The sequence below is a fragment of the Gorilla gorilla genome, chromosome 6 (genome assembly GCF_029281585.2).
Source record: "Gorilla gorilla gorilla isolate KB3781 chromosome 6, NHGRI_mGorGor1-v2.1_pri, whole genome shotgun sequence".
Lineage (NCBI taxonomy): Eukaryota > Metazoa > Chordata > Mammalia > Primates > Hominidae > Gorilla > Gorilla gorilla.
In genome coordinates this window covers 164,345,711-164,372,168 of record NC_073230.2, presented here as the reverse complement: position 1 = coordinate 164,372,168, position 26,458 = coordinate 164,345,711, and the positions used below count along the sequence as shown (strand labels likewise).

At 51.9% G+C, this 26,458-nt stretch overlaps 1 protein-coding gene across 2 annotated transcripts in view; it reads left to right on the top strand.

Moving 5' to 3' along the window:
* The window catches only part of CNPY1 (canopy FGF signaling regulator 1), a 59,972-nt gene extending 42,226 nt beyond the window's left edge, over positions 1-17,746 (top strand). Inside the window, exon 5 of one of the 2 annotated variants that reach the window (XM_055347513.2) lies at positions 17,437-17,746. The gene's annotated coding sequence lies outside the window, so the exon portion shown is untranslated. Of the gene's footprint in view, positions 1-14; positions 5,763-17,436 lie in introns of those variants that run through there. The other variant, XM_019031842.4, reaches the window with a different exon arrangement.
* Positions 17,747-26,458: the final 8,712 nt, after the last annotated feature.

The following is a 26,458-nucleotide window of genomic DNA, read 5'->3' as shown; positions in this document are numbered from 1 at the left end:
CTTTCTCCTTCCAGGTTTTTTTTTAATCCCAGTATTCAAGTACATCTGGCTATTTCCAAAGCAAGCCGGGTGGGGCCAGGGAAGGAGCTGCCCACGGAGACCTGGTGTGGTGAGGACACTGCTTCAGGCCGAAGGCATGGCCCTGGGCTGTGTGCTGGACCCCTTGGCTTCAGTTTCTGTAAAAACCCGGTAAAATCTAGGGTTGATGGGGCGGTTTCTGAGTTCCTTTGATTACTCCACGATTCCATGAACTCCCAGCGCCCACTCCGACGTGCTGGGGCGGTGGCCATCTCTTGCCCTCCCCTCTCCAGCCTGGGTCTTGTTTCTCCGCCTCAGCCCTGGAGGTCTATCTGTCCACCTGTTTCCCACCCCGTCTCTCCCTCCCTGTCGGGTTCCTGCACCCTGGTCCCAGGAGCCCCTCTGCCGCCCCGCCCTGGCCCTCCTGCGGTCTCGACACCAGCTGCGGCCGCACCCTTCCTGCACCCTTCCTCCGCCTGGTCGCCTGGTAGCTGCGTCTTGTCGCTGATGCTCTTCGCTCTAATGGCCTTTGTTGGATCGTCTCCTTCTTTTTCCCTTTTGTTTCTGTGGGGTTCTCTAGACTGTTTGCTCATTTCAAAAAAAAAAAAAAAAAAAAATCCATCTTCCGCGTTACCCCATTCTCTCCTGCCCTAGCGAGTCCTACAAGCGTGTTTCCTGTAGGCCGAGCCGGATGCCTGAGGCCAACCATGGCAACAGCCAGGGCGCGGGGGGTGGAGCCTGGAGCCGGCCAGGACAGCTCATCCAAGCCTCGGCTTCCCCTTCTCACGGAGGGAGGGCCGGACGGAGCAGCCCAGGACTCCCAGGGGATGAAAGAACATTCCAGAAACCCAGCCCCTGTGGCAGGCCTTTAGGCAGCTCCGGCTTGCTGGGTGCTGCAGGGGGGCAGAGGGGAGTTTCCGGTTCCTGGAGAAATCGCTCCTTGCTCTTTAGTGACACTTGCTGCTAATATTAATTGTAAGTGTGTGAAGACAGCACCAGCAGAGAAACCAAACAACCTCCTGCAGCAGTCCTGGTGTAGAGGAAGAATTTCAGCCTCGCCCGAGGCCCGGTCTGTTCCTGTGAGGACTTCTTCCCTGGTTCTTTTCCTTCTGAAGCCGTAGCCTTCTCGGATTTGCCTGCAAGGGCTACCCTGGATTTGCCTGCAAGGGCTACCCTGGAACAGTTGAGGAGCCTCATTGTCCCCCATCCCTGCGGGCACGGGGGCAGGACACTCCCTAGCCCAGGCTCCTGATTAGAAATGTAAAAGAGTTTCTCCTGCGGGAGCAGATGCCCCGCCACTTCCTGAGAGGTCCCTCCTTTTCTCTTCCCACTCTTAAAGACGCAGGGCACACAGAAGACGCAGCCATGCGTGCAGCTGGGCGGGCCATTCAGCGCCCTGCCCTTCCTGGGCTCTGCAGTGGCCGGGGCGGCCGCGTTCAGCCTCTGCTTCTGGTAGCTTCTGAAGCATGAAGGCCTGGGCAGCGGTGCTCAGGACAATCCTCCCTGGGCGGGGCGAGGCCGGGAGCTGGGCCCCTGTCCCCCCGGTTCTGCGTCCCGGGTTCCCTCATGGGAGGCTGTGACTGAGGGAGCCTCCCCTCGGCGGTGTGAAAGTGACCACGCTCTGCTGTCCTGCCAGGGAAGCTTGGTGGTCCCAGCCGGTGCCGCTCCCTGGTGTATGGGATGGGGTACCTGGATGCTGCCTCTCTCCCCACTGCCTGGCAAGCTGGACACAGCCTGGGCCCAAAGAGAACAGACACAGAGCCGCGGGAGGAGCCAGCCTGCCCCACCGGCACTGGGCACAGATCTGTTCCATAGCTCTGGCTTCCATGGCTCTGCGTGTGTCTGTGGTTGCCTTCATGCCCAGTGCAGGTCCTCACCCTTCTGTCCCAGCCTCAAAGTGGCGGCCTCCCTCCCACCTGCCCTTCCACCTGCTGCCAGAGAAGTCTCTAGAAGCACGCCTGCGATCACATCGCCCTGCACGCCACCACTGGCTCTCAATGCGCCCGAATGAGTCTGGGCCTCCACGCTGTCCCTCCAGCTTTGCCTTTGTGTACCTGGCATCACTGGGCAACAGCATGATTCTGCCCTTCCCCGGGCAGTGCCTACAGTTGCCCCTTCCTGGCCTTACCAGCTCTGGTCCCAATCCACACGAGACTTGTCTACCCATGGAGTCCAGGCCCCTGCTCGTGGGGGCCTGCCCTGGAGGGGCAGGACGGGGCGGCATCCCGAGGGTCGGCCTCAAGAGCATCCCTGGGAGGCTGAGACCTGGCTGAAGTGGGGAGGTGGGCACCCAGTTTCCCTGAGGCTTCCCAGCAGGAGAGTGTGTGCGCGGTGGGGGGGTCTCGCTCCCAGACCCCTATGCTCCTGACTCTGGAAGGTCAGTTGTACCTGCCCCGCCCAGCACAGTGCCTTGCCTATCACAAGGGAAACTCAGCGCTGAAGTCCCCGTGGAGGCTGGAGCCTGAGCGTCTCCACTTGTAAGAAGGATGGAAGTCACAGCTGCCTCGCAGAGCTGTGGTGAGGGGTTGCTGTAACTTCAAGCACACAGCACAACACCTGGTACATGGGACGCAGCCGTGTCAGTTCTAAGACACACGTGGAGCTTATCATCCAAAGCGAGCTGCTTGAGAAGTTGCAGAGGGGTGGGTGGGGCAACAGACATGAGACGAGCCATCCGGATTTGGGGGTTTCCAGCTCCTATTGTTATAGAAAATGCTCAGCAAAGAGTATTTATAGACTGAGTAAAATTTTAAGCAGCCAGGTTTCTTATGAGACTAAATGGGAAGTGGCAGGGAGGGGCCGAGTAACAAATGTGACATGCAAGGATCTGTGGGTGGTGAGAGGGTCCCAGACAGGACTGGGGCTGGAAGATGGCTGTGGAGGCAGCAAAGGCAGAACCCCTGCAGAGAGAAGAGCTCGCTGTGCAGGACGTTTCCAAAGGGTGTGGCTGGGCGTGGCTTGGGCAGTCCCCTCACCCTGCCAGTGTCCCCCACAGGGAGGTGGTGACAGCCCTTTTGTCCCTCTCAGGGTTGCAGGAGGAATGAGATGAAGGGCTTACCCTCAGAGTGCTTAGAGAATAAAATGGGAGGATGCGGCATTGCCCAGCTGAGTCCAGGCCTGGGGTGGGGTGTCCCTCCAGCTGCAGGGATGGGTGTCAACAGCAGCTGAGCACCAAGGGTGGGATGGCCTGGGCTAAGGGGGTGAGGAGCTGGCCCACACTGGGCTGAAGGATGCAGCCAGGGTGCTGGACAGAAGGGTGATGGTCGAGGGTGGGCCAGGGGATCTCTGCCGCCTTCCTGCACACCTGGAGGGATGACTCCTGGGCAAGGGCCGCCAGGATGACTGTCTTGGGCAAAAAGCTAATTTTCAGGGAAAAGCAGACCATTTTAGCTTGGTGACCAGTTTGCCCTGCCCAAGACCAACCACCACCCAAATGCACACATACCCTCACCCTCAGCTGGGGGCCTCCAGGGGCACAGACCTTGAAGCAGAGTGCAGTCTGATGGCTCGGTGCCCCATTAACGTGCGAGTGACCACAGGCAGCTGCTGCCTGAGTTGTTTCTTCCACCGGGCGCTGAGCACGACTGGACTATCAGCCCCCTTGTGAGTACAGTGGTTCGGGCCAAGGTCACCCCACCCAGGTGATAGAGTTAGGAGGAAAGCCCAGTGTGAGTCTAGACGGCAACGTGGTGGGCTGGAGAGAGGGCAGGGCTGAAGAAGGGGTGAAGGTCCTCCTGCAGCCCCCAGGCCAGATCAGGGAGCAGAAGGAGGAGGATGCCCTTGGGTTTCCCACACGGGCTGGAGGACTTGGAGAGGTGTGGGGACAATAGCAGACAATGGCTTTGTAAGCAGAGATGCAGACTTGTGCAATGGTAGTAATGACTGCTCATGTTTCCCCAGCCCTTCACACACCAGGGCTGCCCTAAGCTTTTCATGAACAAGATTTCCTTTAATCTTCACAATAGCCAAAGTAGGCACCATCACCTCTCCTTTACAGAGGAGGAAACTGAGGCCCAGGGGCTGATGGCTGGACTCAGCCGGGGCTGGCTGTAAGCCTGTGTCCCTCCACGGCCCGTCCTGGGCAGAGGGCCCCACACCCGCCTCCTCCTCAGAGAAGCCACTGTTCCAGCATGATCGGAGGGAGGGGCAGGACCGCTTGCAACTCCTTGCTGTCCATGGTCACTGGGCACCGATAGGCGCCTGCCGGAGACAGCACGCTGGGTGCCCAGGTGCTGAGGGAGAGAGGGAACGACGCGGGGTCTCCCGCTGGGGGGAGGACACCATGCCCTGTCTGGAGGCCCAGACCACGGCTATGAAAACCAGCAAATAACAAGCACTGGTGAAGATGGGGAGGAACTGGGGCCCTTGTACCCTGTGGTGGGAGGGAAAAATGGCTCAGCCACCGTGGAATGCTAGATGACGGCTCCCCAAAAAACGAAACCTAGAATTACCATATGGTCCACATTTCCACGGCTGGGTGTATATACCCCAAATAATGAAAACGCAATTTTTAAAAAGAGAGCCACACCACAGACAATGTCTTAGTGCCAGAGGCTGAAGGAGGTCAGAGGAGGGCCAGCAGTGGGGGCTGCACCATCTCCTGGGGCTTCCTATACCCCAAGTGTAGCTCACGCTCGCCTGTGGCGTTGAGTGAATGAGGACTTGAGTAGGCGGCTGAGCTAAGTAAGTGTTCCCCACCCTCTCACCACAGTCCCCTGAAGGCATAGAGTCCTGATGAATGTCCTTCAGATCCAGAATAAATAGCAGGCGTTGGGTTGAGATGGCCTGGCTCAGATCCCTGAGCGCCAGGATTCCTTTCCTCCTCTCTGAGTCCTGCACTTAGACCAGCACGTGCTGCCTGGTCAGAGCACATTCCCAGCCTCCTCGTGCTTGAGTGTGACCATGTGGTGATATTTTCTCAAGGAAGGTCAGGCTTGGCCTCCAGACGCGGGCCTTGCCACCTCTCCACACTTCCAGCTGCGGAGTCTGGACAGTGAGGCCACTCACAGCTTTGGCCGGGCAGATGGCAGCGAGGCCCTGGGGACGAGGAGAGCCGTGCTCTCCAGCACAGTAGCCACGAGCCCCATGTGCCACTTTATTAAAACCAATTCAAATTAAATAAAATTTAAAATTTGTTTCCTCAGTTGCACTAGCTCAATTCAAATGCCCAGTAGCCACAGGGACTGGTGGCCACGGGATGGGACAGCACCTGCTCAGGTCACTTCTGTCATCACAGAAGTTCCATCAGGCAGCACCCAGGAGGAGGCTGGATTTCTTTTCTTTTCTTTCTTTTTTATTTTTTGAGACGGAGTCTTGCTCTGTCGCCCAGGCTGGAGTGCAGTGGCACAATCTCGGCTCACTGCAAGCTCCTCCTCCTGGGTTCACGCCATTCTCCTGCCTCAGCCTCCCGAGTAGCTGGGACTACAGGCGCCTGCCACCACGCCCGGCTACTTTTTTGTACTTTCAGTACAGATGGGGTTTCACCGTGTTAGCCAGGATGGTCTCGATTTCCTGACCTCGTGATCCGGCCTCCTCGGCCTCCCAAAGTGCTGGGATTACAGGTGTGAGCCACAGCACCCGGCCGAGCCTGGGTTTCTAAATGACCCCTAGGAACACAGCTGCCCCACAGTCTGGGGCCCGTTAACAGCAGGAGGATGTCGTGACAGAAGCAAACTCCTGTGTTCCCTAGGTCACTGTATTTTGGGGACACTCTGTTATGGCACCCAAGCTTTACATATATGTATCTGTGGATGTATGTATTTATACATATGTATCACGGATGTATGTATTTCTGAACGCATACGTGTTTGTGTGTAGGCTTATTCATGTGTATATAAATCAGGCCTCAAATATATAGGTGGGTGCCATTGTGACTGACAAAATGCAGAGCCTTTTAAAAGCCCCTTGGAGCCCAGAGTTGTTTGTTTGACTTTGTATGTTTTCTCAGAAAGTACTAAAAATATAACTACCATCTGGCTATAGACCTCAAAGTCTGTAGATATTAAAAAATAGATTTTTTTTTTGAAATGGAGTCTCGCTCTGTCACCCAGGCTGGAGTGCAGTGGCGCAATCTCAGCTCACTGCAACCTCTGCCTCCTGGGTTCAAGCGATTCTCCCGCCTCAGCCTCCCGAGTGGCTGGGATTACAGGCACCCACCACCATGCCCAGCTAATTTTTGTATTTTTAGTAGAGTCAGGGTTTCACCATGTTGGCCAGGCTGGACTTGAGCTCCTGACCTCAAGTGATACGCCCACCTCAGCCTCCAAAAGTGCTGGGATTACAGTCTTGAGCCACCACGCCCAGCCAAAAAGAGATCCTTTTACCTGCAAAGGTTGGGAATCATGGAACCAGATGAGAGTGACAAGTAGGGTCTGTGGAGGAGACAGAGGTCTCCTGGGTTGGCTTCTTGCACCCTGCTGTGCCCGGAGCTGCCATGGGCACGGCTGGATTTTGCCCACTGGCCTGGGTACAAAGCAATAGGTGGAGCAGATGATTTGAAGCGGGCAAGGCACACAAGAGTTCCCAGGTGAAGAAAGGACTCAATTTCCCATCCCTGTTTACAGATGCCAAACCTGAGGCACAGAGAGGTTGAGTCCCATCCCCAGGGGCACACAGCTAGGAGAGGCATAGTCAAGCTTCAGAGCCAGGCACCCTGGCCCCAGCCCTGCTCTGGATACCTTGGCGGTGGCTGGAGTGGCACATGGAGCTGCAGCCATGGAGGCGTGTCTTGCTTCTTTGAGGCCTCACCGCTGAACTCGCAAAAATCTCCCTTTACCCTGGTCTCCCCAGCCAGCCAGGTACCTGCTGGCCTTTGTTCAGGCTGTCAGATAACAGGCAATTGTGTGCTTAGTTCTCTCTGATGTGAACACCTCCGCTGGGAATTCTCAGCGACAGTCAAGAAATTAATTTTGTATAGGTCAACAAGCACCTTGTGCTAAGTAAGAATGATTCTCTGTCCTTCCTGGGCCTCCGCGACGGAGCCATGGTGAACAGGGTCACGTCTGTCCAGTGGGAACTCGGCGTTGCTCTATCCCTGTATTGCCTCCCGGAGCCCTGGACCCCTGTAGGCAGTGAGGGCTGAAGGACCAAGCGAACAGCCTCTGGCCCTAGACTCCTCCTCCATGAAGAACACCCTTTTCTGACCCCCCCCGCTTTGGGGTTCCACTGGGCCTGACTGCAGACACAGCACAGGGACCCATGGAGGGGCAGGGAAATGGGTCAGACATGCCCTGAACTTCCCTAAGAGCTCTACTGGCCTTGATGATCACCAGCCTCCTTCCTGGTCTTAGAGACTGGGAGTCCCCCACAACATCTTTTAAACAGCAGGGGATTGAAACTCAGAGGCTCTGAGTGGCCGCCCAGTTAGTCCCCCAAATGCCTGTGGGAAGCTGTTTTGTCCTGTTTTTCACTGCATCATGGTTGATTTCTGGTCCTCAAAGCAATTAACATTTGGCATCAAACAGGGAAACAGAGCCTCGCCCCCGCAAATGCCTCACTCACACGCATGCATGGACATGCACACACCCACACGTGTGCACACTGCTGCTTGCCCATGTGTCTGTCATGACAGGGAGCTGTCTTTCCTACTCCCGCGGTCATCCTGCTGGCAGATGACCAGGTCCCAGGCAGTAGCAATGCGGCACAGCTGCAGGAGATCCGAAGCTGCCTGGGCTGTCCACAGTGGCGTGGGCCTCAGCTGCAGCTTCCAGCACAGCTGCTTAGATAGGGCCAGACTTTTTTTTTTTTTTTTTTTTTTAAACAAACCTGAAGCTCATCGTGTGGTCAAAGATGTGGTTTGCGAGTGCCCATGGCAGGATTCCCACTGCGGAGACTCTTGTCTCAGGTATGAGGCAGCACATTGCGTGCAATGCATTCTGGTCTTTTTTCCTCCCTCCAGAAGAGGCTCCATTTATGTGTTAGGCTTTAAGAGGCTGGGCGTACCAAAAGGAAGTCTCTGAAACGCAGTCCTGTCGAACACCTCTTGAGTTGATTCTTCTGATATCACAGGAGTTCTTCCTATCACTGTATATTATTGGGTGCGAGCCCCCGGTCCTTCCTCTATGAGGAGGCAGTGGAGGGAAGAGTTGAACCTCTTCTTGCACACACACCTGAGACTCCCTGGCTCTCTCTGTGGGCCACAGGATGGGCTTCAGTTATGGCGAGTAATAATTTTGTTATTGCGGTTTTTACATTGATTTGGAACATGGTGTTACACAAAATGCTGAAATTGAAAAAGACAGGATGAGTCACCTTTGCCCTGTCTCCTCTTCAAGTCTGATCCTAACTGAACGGAGAGTGCAATCTGCACGCCAAGATTTGCAGAACAAAGGCCTCCCCGCCCACGGGTTCCTCATGGCCTTGCCTCAGTCCCCGAAATCCCGCTGTTAGCCTCCCTCACTAGAATAAGGCATTAGCACAGAAGCCAACGTTGGGGGAAAAGAAAATCAATACAGCGTGGAAGAGAAAGCAGGAAGCCATGGAGGGAGGAAGAGACTGAGGCTCCGGCTGGAAGGACTTCGTTTGTGATAAGAGCAGAGAGGAAAAGCAGCAAGAAAGAAAAGTCGCTGTACACTTTGGGTCTGGACATCAAAGAAACAAAGGAAATGCTTAGATTCAGAGTGGCACGTGTGTAGGAAAAAGTCCTGCTTTCCTGTCTTGGGGGACACCACTATCATCCCATGTAAGTGACCAGTGCTCCCCAGGTGGCCCTCTCCTGGCATTTCGCTGAGACACAAGCTCCCTGAAAGCTGGGGCTTACCTGACCATGTGCCCCCTGCACTCCCAGGGCTGAGACCTGCGTCTGGTCCCTGCTAGACACCCAGCGAGGGTTGACAGCATGAGCCAATGAGCTTCTCCTTCTGCCCGTATGTGTGATGGACACCTTCTCCTACAGCCACCCGTTCCACACATCAGGCAAACGTCTGTCAAGTCCACTCCTGAAAATCCTGGTATTTTCTCTACTTCTCTATGATAATTTTGATGTTTCCTTGAGGCAGTATTCTTGCACCGGAAAGCAGCATGAATGAGGACTTGGAAAGCCCCCGCTTGCCTGCGAAGGCGTCATGGGTGGGGCTACTCAGGAAGCTGACACAGAGCAGAGCTGAGCGTGTTCTGAGCATGTTCTGAGCATGTTCTGAGTGTGTTCTGAGCATGTTCTGAGCATGTTCTGAGTGTGTTCTGAATGTGTTCCGAGCCTGTTCTGAGCGTGTTCTGAGCATGTTCCAAGCATGTTCTGAGTGTGTTCTGAGCATGTTCTGAGCATGTTCCAAGCATGTTCTGAGTGCTCTGAGCATGTTCCAAGTGTGTTCTGAGCATATTATAAACATGTTCTGAGTGTGTTCTGAGCATGTTCCAAACATGTTCCAAACATGTTCCGAGCAAGTTCTGTGTTCTAAGCATGAGCATGTTCTGAGCATGTTCTGCGTGTGTTCTGAGCATGTTCTGAGCGTGTTCCGAGTATGTTCTGAGCATGTTCTGAGTGTATTCCGAGTCGGTTCTGAGCGTGTTATAAACATGTTCTCAGTGTGTTCTGAGCATGTTCTGTGTTCTGAGCCTATTCTGAGCATGTTCTGAGTATGTTCTGAATGTATTCCGAGTCTGTTCTGAGCGTGTTCTGAGCATGTTCTGAGCATGGTCTGAGCGTGTTCTAAGTGTGTTCTGAGTGTGTTCTGAGCATGTTCCAAGTGTGCTCTGAGCATGTTCTGAGCATGTTCTGAGCATATTCTGATCATGTTCTGGCTTTCATGGGCCATGTGCATGAGGAAGAAGGATGTGGCATTGGACAGGTGACGCAGTCACAGCCTCACCCTAGGCCACTCCAGGTCTCTGCTGCCAGGCTACGAGGAGCGGAGAAACACAGGTCCTCTAGCGTAGGTGAGGAACTTTGGGAAATTATTTGATCTTGTCTTAGGGAATACCACGAGCAAAGCTTATTACACGGCTTGGGACAAATATATGGGTCAAAAAATCACCCCAAAACATGAAAGAACTTTATACAAAGGGGATCCACTTGGGAGGGCTTAGACCCAGCACCACGAGGTTCCCGGTTGTGTTCAGCCTCATTTCACATCTAATGACTGTTCTGAGACTGCATGTTGGCCTTACCATTGGAAGAGAACAATGGGAGTCAGCACTTAATCATTTTGTAGTGGTGAATGGAATTGGGGAGATTTACAGGTAACTCTCAATGAGCAGTGAGTAGACACCACTGAGAGCCAAGAAGTTAAATAGAAATCAGAAACTTTGAAATGTCAAGCTTAAACTTTACATGGAATTTAAAATTAAAGCTGGGTCAGGATGATTCTTTTAAACCCTCCAAAAATCAGTTCCCAAGTTCTATATGTGGACAAGGAGTTAATTTTGATAGAGGCCATTTGAGTCAGCTATCACCATCATCATCCTGCATCAACAAATCAGGACAGGATTCAGTGGCTGCTAAGAGCAGGCATTTCCCCCTATGCTCATGGGTCTGTGGCTGACCTAAGCGTGAGCTCAGTGGGGCGGTTTTGCTGCAGGGGTGCAGGGTGGGTTCAGGTCTGCATTACGTGTGTTCATCCTGGAGTCCAGGATACCTGGAGCATGCTCTCTTCATAGCCAATCACCACAGTGTGAAAGTAAAGCCAAAGACATCTGCAAATATTTCATTAACCAAAGCAAGTCACATAGGCAAGCTCAACATCAAAGAGCATGGGAAAGCGTACTTCATCACAAAGAAGGGGTCAAGGGGGGGAGAGAAGTGATTACCGGCTGAGAAATAGATACCCTATATATAAATACATATAGGTATATCTCAGAGATATTGTGAGTTCAGTTCCAGATCACTACAATAAAATGAATATTGCAGTAAATCGAGTCACTTGAATTTTTTAGTTTCTTATACTATGTTTACACTATATTGCAGTCTATTAGGTATGCAATAACATTATTCTTTTTTTTTTTCTTCTGAGACAAGATCTTACCCTGTCACCCAGGCTGGAGTGCAGTGGTATGCTCTCAGCTCACTGCAACCTCCACCTCCGGGGTTCAAGCAATTCTCATGCCTCAGCCTCCCGAGTAGCTGGGACTGCAGGTATGCACCACCACGCCTGGCTAATTTTTGTATTTTTTTTTTTGGTAGAGATGAGGTTTCACCATGTAGGCCAGGCTGGTCTCAAACTCCTGACCTCAAGTAATCCACCTTCCGGGGCCTCCCAAATTGCTGGGATTACAGGCATGAGCCACCACGTTCGGCCTGCAATAACATTATTCTAAAAAAATACAATAATGTTATTGCATGCTTAATAGACTACCGTATAGTGTAAACAACTCTAAAAAAATTAAAAATATGTTATTGCTAAAAAATGCTAACAATCATATGAATCTTCAACAAATCATAATCTTTTTGCTGGTCGAGGGTCTTGTTGATGTTGATGGCTACTGACTGATCAGGGTGCTGAAGGTTGGGGTGGTGGTGGCAATTTCTTAAAATAAGACAATGAATTTTGCCACATCAATTGACTTTTCCTTTCATGAAAGACTTCTCTAGCATGTGATGCTGTTTGATAGCATTTTACCTGCAGTAGAACTTCTTCCAATATTAGAGACAATTCTCTCAAACCCTGCTGCTTTATCAACTAAGTTGATGTGATACTCTAAGTCCTTTGTTGTCATTCCAACAATGTTCACAGCCTCTTCACCAGTAATAGTAGATTCCATCTCAAGAAACCGCCCCCACCCTTTTTTTTTTTTTTTTTTTTTGAAATGAAGCCTCACTCTGTCACCCAGGCTGGAGTGCAGTGGCGCGATCTCGGCTCACTGCAACCTTCGCCTCCTGGGTTGAAGCAATTCTCCCACCTCAGCTTCCCAAGTAGCTGTGACTACAGGCATGTGCCACCACGAATGGCTAATTTTTGTATTTTTAGTAGAGATGGGGTTTCGCTACATTGGCCAGACTGCTCTCGAACTCCTGACCACAAGCGATCCACCTGTCTTGACCTCCCAAAGTGCTGGGATTACAGGCATGAACCACCACGCCCAGCCTTTTTTTTTTTTTTTTTTAAAAAAAAAGACAGGGTTTCACTGTATTGCCCAGGCTGGAATGCAGCAGCATGGTCTTGGCTTACTGCAATCCTGACTTCCCAGACTCAAGTGATCCTTCTGCCTCAGCTTCCTGAGTAGCTACAGGTGTGCAACACCACGCCCGACTAATTTTTTTATTTTTTGTAGAGATGGGGTCTCGCCATGTTGCCCAAGCTGGTCTCAAACTCTTAGGTTCAAGTTGTCTGCGTGCCTCAGCCTCCCAAGTTGCTGGGATTTCAGGGGTGAGCCTGTAATCTGTGCCTGGCCAAGAAACCAGTTTATTTGTTCATCAACGAGAAACAACTCCTTATCTGTTCAAGTCTGATTATGAGATTGCAGCAATTCAGTCCCATCTTCAGGCTTCACTTCTAATCCCATTTCTCTTTTTGTTTCCACCACGTCTACAGATACTTTCTCCATGCAAGTCTTGAACTTCTGAAAGTCATCCATGTGGGTTAAAATAAACTTCTTCCAAACTCCTGTGAATATTGATAATTGATCTTCTCTTATGAATTATGAATGTTCTTAATGACATCTCAAATGGTAAATCCTTTCCAAAAGGCTTTCAGTTTACCTCACCCAGCTCTGTCAGAGGACTCACTATCTATGGCAGCTATGGCCTTATGAAATGTATTTCTCAAATAATAAGACTTGAAAGTAGAAATGACTCCATGATCTATGGGCTTCAGAATGGATGTTGTGTCAGCAGGCATGAAAACAACATTCAGGCCAGGCATGGTGCCTCACGCCTGTAATCCCAGTACTTTGGGAGGCCAAGGCGGGAGAATCACTTGAGGTCAGGAGTTCGAGACCAGCCTGGCCAACATGGTGAAACCCTGTCTCTACTAAAACTACAAAAATTAGCTGGGCGTGGTGGCGGGTGCCTGTAATCCCAGCTACTTGGGAGGTTGAGGCAGGAGAATTGCTTGAACCTGGGAGGCAGAGGTTGCAGTGAGCCAAGATCACTCCATGCCACTGCACTCCAGCCTGGGGGAGAGAACAAGACTCTGTCTCAAAACAAACAAACAAACAACAACATTAATCTCCTTGTACATCTCCAGTAGAGATCTTGGGTGACCAGGTGCACTGTCAATAAGTAGCAATATTTTGGAAAGAATCATTTTCCTAAGAAGTAAGTCTTAACAGTGGGCTTAAAGTATTCAGCAAACCATACTGTACACAGATGTGCTGTTATCCAGGCTTTGTTGGTCCATTTATAGAGCACAGGCAGAGTAGATTTAACATAATCCTTAAGAGCCCTAGGATGTTTGGATTGGTAAAATTGGCTTCAACTTAAACTCACTAGCTGCATTATCTCCCCACAAGAGAGTGAGCCTGACCTTTGAAGATTTGAAGCCAGTTATTGACTTCTCTCCAGCCATGAAAGTCCTAGAAGGCATCTTCTTCCAATAGAAGGCTGTTTGGTCTACACTGAAAGTCTGTTGTTTAGTGGAGCCATCTTCACTGACGGTCTTAGCTAGATCTTCTGAAGAACTTGCTGCAGCTTCTCCATCAGCACTTGTTATTTCACCTTGCACTTTTATGTTATGGAGACGGCTTCCTTCCTTAAACCTCATGAACCAACCTCTGCCAGCTTCAAACTTTTCTTTTGCAGCTTCCTTATCTCCCTTGGCCTTCACAGAATTGAAGAGAGTTAGGGCCTTGCTCTGGATTAGGCTGTGGCTGCAGGGAATGTTGTGACTGGCTTGATCTTCTATCCAAAGCACTAAATCTCGCTCCATATCAGCAAGGAGCTTGTGTCACTTTCTTAGCAGTTGTGTGTTCACTGGCATAGCACTTTTAATTTCCTTCAAAAACTTTTCCTTTTTATTCACAACTTGGCTAACTGGCACAAGAGGCCCAGCTTTCAGCCTGTCTTGGCTTTCACCATGGCTTCCTCACTAAGCTTAATCATTTCTAGCTTTTGATTGAAACTGAAAGATAATGTGACCCTTCTTTTACTTGAACACTTACAGGCTGTGGTTGGGTTTCAATGTTGTTGAAACCCAACAATGTTTTTGTGTCTCAGGGAATGGGGAGGCCCCAGGAGAGGGAGGGAGACCAGAAACGGCCCATCAGTGAAGCAATCAGAACACACACAACGTTTATTGATTAAGTTCATCGTCTTATATGGTGCCGTTCATGGCACCCCACGACAATTCCAAGAATAACATCAAAGATCACTGATCACAGATCACCATGAGAGATATCATAATAATGACAAAGTTTGAAATGTTGTGAAAATTACCTAAGCGTGACACAGGACAAAAGTGAGCATGTGCTGTTGGGAAAATGGTGCTGATAGACTTGCTTGACACAGGGTTGCCACAAACCTTCAATTTGCAAAAACGCACTCTCTGTGAAGCAGATAAAGTGGGCTACAAGAAAATGAGGTCTGCCTGCCTCTGTGCGCTGTACGTGAAAACAAGCCTAATTCTCAAGAGACCTTGGCAGTGGCTGTTTGTTTTTGCGACTGTTGAGTTTTTTTGTTTTTGAGTTTCATCTTGTGTTTAAATAAAAATAAGGTGCTGGCACTCCTGTCTTGATACTGTAGTCACTGCCTCTTCTCCACCCCCATTTTCTGTACTCCCTTGGCCCCTCTCTGCCAGGCTACTGGAACCCACTCATGTCTTTGTACAAATTAGGGGAATTCTCCCTCTTTTGGCAGTAACACCTTGGTGAGTGGGTGGTGTCTTTGTGCTTCCTGAAGTGGATGCCACCCTATGCCAGGACACAAAGCTTAGCAAACAGAATCTAAGCTGGGTTTTAACTCAACCACCTCAGCGGGCTGCTCTGTGCAGTGAACAACCTGCTCAACTGTGCAGGGCAGCCTGTTTCTCCACCACCTTCTATCTCTATACTAGCAAATATGAAACTCCAAATGTAGGTCAATGAACACTGAAAAACAAGGAAAAAAACATCTCACTGCTTATGGTATACCGTAGTGTGTGCACACTTTATATTTTTGAGTGGAGGGGTCATATAAGTCCACACAAATATAGGACTTTCTCCTACTAAGTGAGTAGAGATGAAGATATAAATGTATTTGAGTTAGGCAAGTGTCACCCAGAATCACCACCTTCCACGGGCAGCGGAGGGAGGCACTGGAAAAGCACTGAACTGCATGAGCGTTTGCTTTTTACGATATCAAGGACATTGCAAGAATGGTGCTAAAGTCAACATGTTCAAACATGTCACATCAGAACCCTGAGTGAGGGAAGGGTGTGTGGAATCACTCAAACGGCTTTAACACAGCAGCAGATGTAACACATACCAGGAAAACGTGATGTATCATTTAACTCATTCTCAGCTTTACATTCTCAGTCCTCAAGAAAAATTTTCAGATGAGCCATCTTGCCATTTCCTAATTGAACATTGAGTAGTTATAACAATGGGAACCAGTCATTATCATAAAGGGAACAATTTGGGCATGATGTCCAAAACATAATCTTCCCCCTCTAGTCTAGGTTTAGGCACATAGAGCAAGAAGTGGGAAAGAATAAGAATATAAATATAAAGAGTCAGGACAAGGAGGCCATCTCTCTTCTCTCAGGACAGGGGCTGGCCCTAGTGTCAGGAGGGCCAGGCTGTTGTCACCTTGTCGTGTTGTGCAGGGTTCCAGGTGGATCATGTATGGCCAGAGTGAGCTGGCCTTTGGTGCTCTAAGTTAACTGCAACATCTCATTGACCTAGCTCCATGTGTCCAAAGTGAGTTGGAGGCACTCTGCTCCACACAGTCATGCAAGGATCAAGGAAATGTGCACTTCAGTGTCCTCACCGCATCATCTAACTTGAGGCATCCAGAGTTGTAAAGGCAGGGAAAGAAAAAGGACATGGAGAACCACATCCACTCTTAAGAGCCTTGGACCAAAGGGTGCTATGGGGTCACTTTTGCTCCCAGACCATTGGTCAGTACTAAGCTGATGTCCTCAACCTAACGACAAAGGAGGCTGGGAAACAGGCAGGTGCAGATGGAACGTCTGGGGAGCACACTCCATGCCACAGTCCTCTTCACCAAATACTTGTCCTTGTGTGCCGATGCCCCCGTTTCCATCGTGGACTAGCTACTCCTTGGGATTAGTGCCTCCCCTGCCCACTCAGTGACTCTCTCTAAAATGCAGTGACTTGGGGAGGGATAGATCTCAGCTCTGTGGCTTTGGGTGGCTGGCTCACCCTCTCAGTGCCTCCCTAGGACTGTCTTGTACTAGTCCCAGGACTCACCTCACCGGATTTTGTGAGCGGTAAGTGAGGTGACCTGTGAAGTGCCTGGCACAGCGCATGCTGCTCCTGAGCACCTGGCAGATGCTCACGATTGTTGTTATTGGTGCCCCTTTGGTGGAGGCAAGCGTATCGCATCCCTGGTCTCTCAGCGCCCTGAGGCCAAGGCTTGGTGGAGCCCAGAAAGAGATGAAGACAGAGGCCAGGCAAAGCCCCAGACAAGGGAGGGCCCTGCAGCTTGTCTCCACTGCAGATGTGCTCCAGGGGCCACTGAAGAAGCTGGGAAAGGGAGGGCTCCATCCTTAGCTTTTCCCCAAATATTATAATCGAACACCTTCCTTGGCTCTCCGCTGAAAACAACATGTTGCTTGATTTGATGCAAAATTATGTGTCCAGTCATTTTCAGTTTTATGTTCCTGTATTTCCCAGCCTCATAAAAAGTGCTTTAGCTTCCACTTTGAGAAGTTCAGCTCTAGACTTTATGGGTCTGCTCTATGGGAACCAGATTCCCTCGCATGGGAAGTCAGCCAAGCAGTAATACTAGCAGCAACAGTAACGGCTCCGTGCTAATGAGTGCGTGAGTGCTCTCCATGGTCTCGGCACCTTACTGGGCACGTGCAATGCAGAGCACCCAAGGGAACCCTGAGATGGCATGACTTGCAGTGGGCAAGGAGGATCCCCATTGGCTCCTGCCTCCATAAGAACAGTCACTGCCTTTGACTGAGCATTTATTCTGTGCCGGGCTTGTTACGTGTCTAAGTTCAACAGTCCTCTGAGGCAGATTAATTCCCCCATCTAGCATAGAGGAAACCAAGGCACAGCAGGTAAGGAGCGGTGGCCGGCTGCGTGGTGTCTCCCTCTGGCCTGCTGGTTCCAGAGCCCTGAGGGTGGCATCAGGCTGCTGCAGAGCCTCAGATCTCCAGGAGGGAGGAGGAGGGAGCCGGGACTTACAGGGAACTGAAACAACCAAAGGATAGCACATACGAGTTCATTATTTGCTATGTCTGCAGTTAGAAAATCACAGCCAGCCCTGGCAGACGCTTACTGAGTGCTCACCGTACACCAGGCGGGATCCCAGTGCCCATGGGCACTCTCTCATGTGACTGTCACTGCAGGCTTTCAAGTTAATTCTATTATCTGCAGGTTTCAGATGAGGAAACCAAGGCCCAGAGAGGAAAAGGCACAGCAGGCATGACTCCAGTGCCATCGGTGTTTGCTTCACCCTTGCAGATTACGAGGCAAGTTCACGTGCATGTCATCGGTGCCGGGGGACAGCGTCTCCCTGGGGACACACACATGCAATCTGGCCAGGCCTAAACCAAGTCAGGATTATGTTGCTGGTGATGTAAACCAGCCAAGGTCTCGGAGAGCAATGCCACACAGCAAATAAGAGCTCACACAGCCCCACACTCCCTGGCCAGCCCAGATAGCTTCCCTTCCCTGACCTCAGTCCTCTCCCCCGTAAAACGGTGTTAAGACCAGTAGCCACCTGGTGGGGTGCATTATGAGAGTGACTGAAGATAACCCACATACAATGCTGAGTATTGGCTGTCCTGGGTAGAATAGTGTACCCCCAAATTCATGTCCTGGGAATATGTGAACGGAACCTTATTTGGAAATAGGGCCATACAGATGTGATCAGAGGAGGTCACACAGAATTAAGGGGGGCCCAAATCTAATGTAACTGGTGTCCTTATAAGCAAAGGGAAATTTGGGTACAGACACAGGGCAGAAGGCCATGTGACAGCAAAGACAGAGATTGGAGTGAGGGGTTGCCAGCCTTCACAAAAACCCAGGAAGAGGCGAGAAGGGTCTCCCCTGCAGCCTTCAGAGAGAGCCCAGCTGACACCTTGATTTTGGCCTTCTAGCCTCCAGGACTTGGAGAATAGACTTCTGTCATGTGAACCTCTCAGTGTGTGCTAGTTACAGCCGCCCTCAGAAAGTCCTACACTGAGACCTAGTAGGAACTCAATCAACATTGGGTGTTATTATTATTTGAGACAGGAAGAGACATTACACCAACGCCTGGAAAATGTGACTTCCAGAACAAGAACTACAACGGAAGTGCTAGAGTGTGCACTAAGCTGGCTACAGCTAAAGGGCAGAACACTGAAGGGATTAGGAGAAACGCGAATATGGGAGACACTTCCCTTCTAGGGTCTTTGTCCAGCTTTTCTTCCCGGGAATTTGGAAACTCACCGTTTATCAATTGTGTGCTTACAGTAGTGACAGTGTGTCTGCTTCCCACACAGACAGAAATATGGCAGGGATGGACATTCCCGAGTCCTGGAAACCAGGGACAGTCGGGGGTGGGTGGATTCCTCCCAACCTTCCAAGCACTCTGTGGGGGAGGGGGATACTGCTGCCAGCTGCCCCTCCCCTCGGGCTGCCAGTTGCCTGGCCTGCCTGGGGAACTGTGTGTGTGCGCATAGCCTCCTGCACCCGCCCCCCCTGCTGAGGCCAGGGAGCCGGAAGGGCACAGACAGGCTTTGGAATGCAGGGCTGTACAGCACATTTTAGTGGGAGTCAGGTTTTCTGCCTGAGGCAGAGGGAATTCTAACACACACTAGAGCAGAAAGACAGAAATTGCCTTTTAGACGGCTGCCATCAGCAATATTTAGCAGGCAGGCTCTGCAGGGCAGTTTAACCTTCTGTAACCTTACAGTTAAGTGCTGGCTCGCTGGCTGGCTCTCTCTCTCTCTCTCTCTCTCTCTCTCTCACACACACACACACACACACACACATTCCTCTGTGCAGATATATCCGTGGTTCTGCTTAATATTTTACCACAGTGGTTTTATTTCAAGGGGAGCTCTACAGGCTGACATTTCTTCTTCTATGTGTGCCCAATATTTTACATGTACACACATGCACAAACTTGCATATTCATATCTTCCAGGAATCGACACTTAAAGAGGGAGGAACCTGAGAGCTTCTTGCTCATCAGAGCAATGCCAAATGTACAGTTGGAGCTTGGCAAATAATTAATAGTAATGAAAATTGACATTGCAAAAATTAAAGTGAGAGGGCTGATAGAAAGGAATTGGTTTGGTTGTCAAACCTCAACCCTAAAGGGAAACAGATTGCTTTGGAGAATCTTTTAATTAATTTCTGAGTTTCCCTGTTTCTTCTCTGCTGCATGAGCTGAGTTCCTTCCTCGGCCATCAGGATGCTCTACAGAAGGGGACAGGTCAGAGAAGGATGGATGGTGTTAGGGATGCTCCCATCTTGGAAGCCTCTGGAATTCCCCAGTCCCCAGTAAGGAGAGCTCAAGGTGGGGGTGACACAGCCCAAAGAGGGGTTCGTTTTGTAAATTTACTTTTATTACCGATGAATAAACCAAGAGGTCTAGCTCATTCATAGCTAAAATAAAAATGGATCTCTACAGTCTGACCAAGTTCAGCCACTGAGCTGCAGCATTAACTTGTATTCTAACAAGATTAAAATATATTTGTCCTGGGGATTAGCATACTTAAGTCCCCTTTTGCCTTTTTAGCGGTGGCAGGGCACTTTGATCTGCCTTGCGTGGCAAGAGCGCGGCTTGGGCCCAGCGATCCGACTGCCGAGTGTGAAATCAGCCTGATGTCATCCCATTCTTCAGCTTTTACATCTTTCCCCAGTTTAATTATATTTCCGCCACAAAGCTCCCGCGTCTCATTGCATATTCAAGTTTGACTAGGAAGCATTTAAAAAACAGTGTGGATGAAATACCCCTGTGGGGGGAAGGGACGGGGTGGGTTGGCGGTGGAGCGGTGGGGGCTGCAAATCTTCATGGAGCGAAAGCAGCGAGCCCCAACACCCGCATCACCCCATGGATGGTCTCACCTGCGTGGAAATGTGTCCAACTTCCGCCTGCCCCACCCGCTAGGCGCCCAGCTCCCCCCGACGGCGCCAGGCACAAAGGCCATTGTCACGCCGGGCGTTAGGTATGGGGGCTGTTTTGCCTTGTGACTCCAGCGGGTTTGTATGACATTCTTCCTCTGACGTGCTGTTTTTGTTTCCTTGGGGCTCTGAATCCACAGGGCGCGTTCCCGTCTCTACATATAAAAGATGTTTTTCTCTCTGCGAGTGAGGAGTCACCGGTGGAATCGCCTACTCTGAGGCAGTATGCAGTCACTAAAATAAATTCTAAGGCTCACTGAGTTCCCAGGGGCAATGGGCCCGGCTGGTCTTTGATCACCTTTAAAAGAATCAGAACATTTAACTCTCCATCCAGACCTGATGTTCTGGCCTTCGTTCAGAAAGGCAGGCCCGTCATGGGAATAGGCCTAGAATGGCCCCGGAGTAGCACCTGCTAAAGCTACCTCACCTGAGGGGGCCACCAAAAGCCTCTTCCTTTATAGTTTAGTGGGTGGGGGTGGGGGACACTATGACAGAGAGTTGCAGGTACAAATTGATTACCAGTCCTGGTCCTGCTAGATGTAGTGGCCACTCCCATCCAAGGGCACTAGTATTTGGGACAGGAAGTGAGCCACCTGCAGAGGTGGTTGGGGCTTTGACCTTCACCCCAGCTCCTGGCCACAGACTCCATTCATACCTGATGAGAGACCAGAGCATCCTGCCTGGGGCTCCTGGAGTCAGGGACCCTAGGACATTACTTCCACATACAAGCTGGGCAGCACAGAAATGCAGATTGGCTACTCCAGTGGATGAGGGCAGGTTGATGCTGGGAAATGCTCTCCGCAGACAGCCCCTTTCCTCTGGGAGTTTCCAGTGTTTTCACTTTTTTGGAGGGAGGACTTGCAGGTAGGGGACGGACGATGGATGGCTGAGTGATGCGTGTTCTCTGCCGCTTGAGGGAAAGGAGAAGATGGCTCTGCTGGGTCCTTCAAAAGGTTCAGATTTGTGACTTTTTATTTTGAATAATCACTCCTGTTAAAGTTGGAGGTTAGCAACACATTGGTTCTTAAATTGAATGATATAATTATAAAATTATCTCCATGTAATTAACTCAGGATTATGTTTCATTCTATTTAGCATGTAATCAAAGCCTGTTATGCTTTTAGCTATAGGAACAGCAATTAATTTAAAAGGGTTACTGAGACTCTTCACTATTTAGACAAAATAGATCGTCCCACCATTAGGACACCCACTCGTTCTTGGAGGAAGAGCTGGGTTGGGGTGGCACGGTGCGTGGGGCGTGCACTGACCGACACACAGGCAAGGCTGGCTTTGCCCGTTGCCCTCTTGCCTAGTTTGGTGCCTGGAGATGGGAAGCACTCCTGTCTGTGCTTTGAGCCAAATCCTTCTCATCATGATAGGATTCTGCTTAGCGTGGCCATTATAACTTGCAATGGAAAAGAGAGTGGTGTGTAAAGTACTGGGTGTCTATAGAAACCCATGGCAGAACACCTTGCTTATTTGGGGGTCAAGACAAGTGTGGAGAAAAAAATCTTGAAATGAAGATTTTGCGTGTTTGAGCCCTGCAACAAACAAGCACTCACACAGCAGTTTCCAAAGAGCAGGAAGGTTCTGTTCCCGGAAGTGCTGGCCACCATCCTCCAGCATCCTGGGCTTCATGGGCCGGAAGTGCTGGCCAGCATCCTCCAGCATCCTGGGCTTCATGGGCAGAATCCTGTCCCACTCTCCCGCACCTCCTGCCACCGTCCCTCTTTTTTCTCACGGTGTGGACACTGCCTCTCACGTGCATTACATCCTTTCCCCTACTCCTAAACAGCAGCGTGGATGCCTCATTGGCTGGGAGAAGCAAGAAGGTGTAAGGGCCCTACTGAAAACCGCACCTGGGCTGTGGAGGGTGCCACTGCTGGGGGGTGCAGAGGCTCACCTGGGAGAGTTTCGTCTCCCCATCCCCTCTCTGTTCTATGCCAGGTGCTGTGTTCATCACCTCCCAAAACAATCTCACCAGAAACTCATTAGGTAGATGAACTTTCTGAGTAAGAGAAGAATGGCTGGACTCTGGAGGACTTAGTGAACAGTCAAGCTGTGATTTGAACACAGGGCTGTGTCATTTCAAAATTCTATGCTTTCCACCGAACCACACTTCTTTCAGTGCTAAGTGATGCTACAGAAGTATTTGCATGAAAAACACAGAACCCAAACTGTCCTAAGCCTGTGTGCAACAGCAAATCCCTGGGCATCTGAAGAGCTCAACCTAAAGCTTTCTTTGCTGGCAGGCTCCTGTCTTTCCACCATTCATTTGGGTGACTGGGAGTTTCTCAACTTTCACGAGCATTAGAAGGCATGGTGAGGCTGACCGTGGCAGCCTCTGTGTTATAATGGACAAGACTTACTGGGGAACCTTACTTGCAGTCACATAGTAAGAGCTTTGCATGAGGCACTTAGAACAGTCAGTTATCGAGAAGGAATGTGGAATGGTGGGTGTCAGGGGCTGGGTGGGGGGATGGGGACGTAGTGTTCATGGGTACAGAGCTTCAGTTTTACAATATAAAACGACTTCTGGAAATGCATGGTGGCGATGTTGCACAGCACTGTGGGTTTAGTTAATGCCACCGAAGTGCACACTTAAAATGGTCAAGAGGGCAAATTTTGTCATGTGTATTTTACAACAAAAACGTTGGGAGAAAATATACTAATAGTACTTGCCTTGGCGAGCGTAGAATTCTGCAAACGGCTGGTGATTCTGCCATTTCCCTGACTGCCTGAATCTAAATAAATACTAGTTTTAAGAATTCGCATGTTGTTGTTGCTGTTGGAGAATAAAACCCTCTCAGAAAAACCTCGGGACAAAGTTTTGGCCTAAAGGAAAAACTCAGATGCAACATCCCATGGCCACTGAATGAAACCGAGCGCGCGGGCCAGGGACGTCCTAGGCAGGCTGGGCGGACTCGGCCAGGCTGCCGCGGGGAGGGGCACCGACGGGAACGGGCAGCAGCTCCTCGCAGCGCGCTTGGCAGCGGAGCCTGTGATTACCCATCCAGAGAGGGAAGAAAAGAGAAGGGAAGAAAGGAAAGTTAGTGGAGGGGGTAGAGGCTGGGGAAAGGAGGGGGGCACACGGCGACGACAGAGCCTGCCAGTCCCCTTCCAGACAAAGGACTTGGCGGGAGGGGGGAACCCCGAATGAGTTCGCTGAAAGGAGGGAGGCGGCTCCTTCCGCGCAGGCAGCGCGCGCCCGGACCGCGCGGCCAAGTTTCACATCTCGACAGATGGGGTCGAGCGGCTGGCCGCCCGGTTTCTTCCAGACGGTTGGTGCAAACAGTGATCCTCACCATTCCTCGACCCCACAGAGGACTCTCGGCTGGGACAGGGTCCTTCCCGCCTGTGCCTCCCACCCAATCCCTCTGCGGCGGAGAAAGCGCCGCAGGCCCGGCAGCCCCTCAGCTGGGTCCCGGCTCTTCTTCCCTCCCGGGTCTCCGTGGAGGCTGGGGGTGGGGCCTCTCTGGGACGCCTTCCAGGCTGAGGGGGTGAAAAGGCGGCCCAGGAGGCAGATCTCGGCGACTCTTTGTTTCTGCTTCGGGCATTGCGCGGGGCTCAGCCCTGGAGGGGGCGGAACAGCCAACGGGGCGGGGCCCGGGCTCAGGACCCGGAGTTCCCCCTCCTAGAAAGCCGGGTCGGGCGTCCCCAGGGGACACAGAGGGCCCCAAGGGTCTGGAGAAAGTCCTGCCCTCGGCCTGGAAGAGTTTGCCTGGGGCTGGGGCTGGGGCTGGAGAAGGGCAGAGGGCCTGGGCCGCGCCTGGTCTCCGGGACTTCGGAGTCGTTCCGGGGAACCCCACCCCTCAAAGTGGGGCTCCCCGAGTCTCTCTGAGGAAACTGGGCCTGGACTGAAGAGCTGGCCGGCTGCTAGCACGAGGCCACTAACAACAGCAGTAATAATAACCGTCATCGCCAGCCTTTCCAGCGAGAGCCGAGAGCGCGGGCGCCCCACGCTTGATTAAATCACATAATTAGGAGGCGCTTTAATGAATATTATTACATTTCAGGCGATTTCAAGAATGGCCTTTTATTTTCTCTGGGCAGGCAGCATAAATATAATGAAGTGTTTGAGATTATTAATAAAAACATGAATGGTCTACTTGGGGTTCGCGCCGCGCGGCAATGAGGCCACCGGCATCGCTCACAAATCTGTGCAACAGAGCTGCCAGCGCCAGGCCTGCCCGACCCAGGGTCCGGGGGACCCCACTCTCCGTCCCGCCGGCGGCTTCCCTTCCCCACCACCCACGTCCGCTCCCTACTTGGAGGCCTGGAGAGGGCCTAGCTCTCCGCCGAATGGGGCCGCGATGCCCGGAAGAGGGGTCCCCGCCTGGAGGCCCGGCGCCGGGGCAGCAGTGTGTGCAGGGGCGCGTCGGGAAGGGGGGACCCGTCTCCCCGGAGGCTAATTTCTGCCTCACCCGGCGAATCCCCGCTTTAGGAATTGCACCTTGGCCTTTTGTCGTCAGTCGCTATTAACCTCCCAGCGCGCGGCGGCTCAGCCTGGCAGGCTGCAGTTTTCGGCGGAGCCGGGACCCTCCCGTGGGCGCTTGGGGAGCCGCCGAGGCGAGCGGAGACCGCAGAGGGCGGATATTAAACCAGCGGGAGACAGAATGACTTCTAGCAGAGCCCCAGCGAACAAACGCTGCCTCCCGGCCGGCTCCGCGGCGGCAGGCATATTTGCATATAGAGTGTCTGGGCGTGTGTTGCGCGCACTGGGCGCCCGGGCACACCTGTGTCCAGCGGTGTAGGAGCCCCCATCGATTTGACCTTTTCACTCTAGGAAAACAGAAATGCTGGCGCCCTCTTGGTGGTCAGGCTGGGGTCATTCACATGGCTCCTTCCCTCTGCTCCTTAGGAGAAAGGCAGGGCGGGTCGGCATTGCTGCTGTCGGCGGGTGTAGACCCTGGGATTCTGACTCCAGCCCGCACTCATCGAGCCCCGTTGGCAGAGCTGGGTGCAGCGGAGAAGGAGGGCTCTGAGCGCCAAGGAGCCCCGCCAGGCCCTCTCTGTCCCGCACTCTCGCGGGGGCGCCTGCTTGGGCAGGCCTGCAGGGCGGCGGGTCCTCCGAGGCCAGGACTCCCAGACCCTCGCGGAGTCTCTGCCCGGCTATGGAGCAGTGTGGAGTAAGCTCAGCCTGGGCCCGGCGGGGACACAGCTAGGCCTCGGGCGAGGGGCTCGTTCAGCTCGAAGGAGCAAGGACTTTATAAATGAGCTTTCGTCTTCTGCACACTTAGGGAACCCTCCTCCTGTGGGGTAACAGTCTGGCCGGGGGCCCAGTCGTGGGGCGGTGTCTGCAGTCCGGGTCCAGATCCGCGGCACGCAGAGCCCGGGAGGCCCGAGAGGAACCAGCGGGCAGAGGACCTGGGAAAGGCGCACCGACTTCCCTGCAGGCCTGACTCCGGTCTCCATGGCGAAAGCAGGCAGGTGGCGCAGCCGCGGCTCTCCATGAGGGAGCAGCGTAGATTATATGCTGCTGGATTAAAATGTAATAAACATAGGAGTAAAAAAAAACACTCATTGTTTCAAGGGTCTGAGGACTCATCCAGTTCGAAAGAGAAAGAACACTCTCCAGGCCACTGTAAGCCTAGCGTCTGCTTGAACACCTCTGAGGACGGGGAACTCATTACCTTACAAAGCTGTGCCTTGCCCCTTTTCAGTGTTATATTTTGAAAACAGATTTTTTAAAAATGATCGCTTCATGTTACCGTATTTTTATTAAAATAAGAGAGAGGCCAATACGGCAATAGAAGTTGTGCCAGTATTTTTTGTTTGGTTTTTAATCTACGAACTTTCTGAACTGTTCAGAAGTCGGGGTTCGCGGGGAATGCGTGGTCTCGCGCCATCAGCGATGACCCTGGGGCGCAGCTCGGGCCCAGGCAACGAGAACTCGGGAGTCTCCGCGGTGAGACCCCAGCTCTCTCCTTCCAGGGTTCTGAAAATCCCGAGGGGCAGCCCCCAGACCGCTTCCTGGCAGGGCAGAGGCCCAGCCCAGAGGCCCCGCTTCCGCCTGGGAACGCCAACGGCCCAGCTGCCTGGGGAAACAGAAAACGCCTAAAAAGTCGTCTTCGGTAACAGATCGCCAGTCTCTGAGTTTCTTTTACAGGGAGAAGAAAAAAAATTTTTTAAGCCATGAAAGTTTGGAAAAACAGCAATTCAACGCGTAGATCACTCGCTTAAAGACCCCAAACACTTTCTGATGAGCGGAATCCAGAGGCGCGGTCAGCACAGGCGAAGCTGATCCCTCCCCCAATCCTGCTTAGGAAGTTGTACAAAGTCT